This window comes from Lithobates pipiens, unplaced genomic scaffold (assembly GCF_037356315.1).
Source record: "Lithobates pipiens isolate NorthernLeopardFrog02 unplaced genomic scaffold, aLitPip1_a1.2 Scaffold_22, whole genome shotgun sequence".
Lineage (NCBI taxonomy): Eukaryota > Metazoa > Chordata > Amphibia > Anura > Ranidae > Lithobates > Lithobates pipiens.
Genome location: NW_027507784.1, coordinates 123,803,842 through 123,804,569, shown reverse-complemented (window position 1 = coordinate 123,804,569; position 728 = coordinate 123,803,842).

The following is a 728-nucleotide window of genomic DNA, read 5'->3' as shown; positions in this document are numbered from 1 at the left end:
TTTGACCATAGTTCTGCTTTAAGTCACCTCTATCATTATAAAAGAACCTGTGTGAGCATCCAGAATGATATGTAGAGAAATATGCAATACAAGTGAAAGATATCAGGCTGAATAGCTTTTATTGTGAAGTAAGAGTTGACAAATCTGTAATTGCCAGTCCGTAGGAGAGACCAGTAGATCCATACCCAAGAATGAGGAGAGGTCCTGAGTATTGAAGGGCAGCCCTGTGCATAGATTATATAGAAGTTCTGAATCTTGGTGAAAGGGCTAGTTAACATTAATCTGTACTTCATTTTAAACTTTTACAAGTAATAGTCTTCCCTAAAAGAAGGCTCTACAATAGGGTACTTGGGTACCCCTTGGCAGCTCACTTCTGTAAATTGTACCTACGCTTGTACAGTTACATTTTATTTCGGTAAGGCTTGATACAGGCCCCATTACCAAGTAAAACTAAACCGGGATGGAGAAAAGACGGGCACAAAATAGGCTTTACAGGTGACAAAAAGGTATTCACATTGAGTTTGTTCTTTCTACTTTTCAGGAGGACCTTTAAAAGTTTAAAATGGAGGACAAGTTCACTTTCAAGTTACCCTATCACAACAGGGTAAAATAATAGCATCTATATTTACCTTTTCTTTGGCCATTGTCCTCGAACCCCCACCACTTCTGGGAGTTTGAATACATGCCACCGCATGCTGTATTTTCTCCCACAGGCTCAGATGTCATTA